The sequence below is a fragment of the Galeopterus variegatus genome, unplaced genomic scaffold (assembly GCF_000696425.1).
Source record: "Galeopterus variegatus unplaced genomic scaffold, G_variegatus-3.0.2 Scaffold533, whole genome shotgun sequence".
In the NCBI taxonomy this organism is placed as follows: Eukaryota; Metazoa; Chordata; class Mammalia; order Dermoptera; family Cynocephalidae; genus Galeopterus; species Galeopterus variegatus.
In genome coordinates, this window is record NW_007726644.1 from 235,617 (window position 1) to 236,012 (window position 396).

Below are 396 nucleotides of genomic sequence, written 5' to 3' on the forward strand. Positions count from 1 at the left end.
GTATATTTAAATTATTTTATACCTTGACCAGTAACTATGTTGCATGTACATGCCTTTCACTCAACATTTATTTAAACTAAAACTTTTTACCTTATGGAAGACTGAGCTTCTATTTCTACTAGATTCCTGTCATGCAGGTAAAATATTCAAACTTGTACCTAAACAAAATAAAAGTTATACACAAAAATGATTGACAGTTTAGCTAAATCATCATCCAAGAGATTGGAGATATCTAGAGAAAATATCTCTGGGGACGAGGGAGCAAGGCCTGCCAAGCTGTATTTCAAAGTCTTTTTTGAAATATTTTTATCTCAGGTGAACAATAATGGTTTTTGTAACAGTGTCCAGAATTGTGTAAAATTGACAAAGAAGTCTAAATGCAAAAAATACAAGTGT